The sequence below is a fragment of the Theobroma umbraticum genome, unplaced genomic scaffold (assembly GCF_002168275.2).
Source record: "Theobroma umbraticum cultivar Fairchild unplaced genomic scaffold, ASM216827v3 scaffold_95.0, whole genome shotgun sequence".
NCBI lineage: Eukaryota > Viridiplantae > Streptophyta > Magnoliopsida > Malvales > Malvaceae > Theobroma > Theobroma umbraticum.
Window position 1 is genome coordinate 9,572,112 of NW_018397257.1, and position 355 is coordinate 9,572,466.

Genomic DNA, 355 nt, shown 5'->3' on the forward strand with positions numbered 1-355 from the left:
CTATCCTTCTTCAAAATGTAACTTTTTGGAATAAATGGAGAGAAACCAGATAAAAATTATAACCCTTAAGAAAGGCAAGAGTGTGGAAGTATGGAAATGCAGTACCTTGAAGAAACGTGTGACCCAATTACCCTGGCTTGTTTTGCTGGAGAGAAACGACGCCAGGAGGGAAGAATATGATCATTTCCTGGGAACGCAGGTGGAAACAAAAGTATTGATATAAGCTTTAAGAAAACGGCGGGAAAAATAGGAAGGTAAAAAGGATAAAAAGGAAGGAATGTAAACGAGTGAAAAAAGAGATGACACTTTTTATTTTTACGTGCTAGTAATTTCCTACTATGTAGTTTTTTAACCA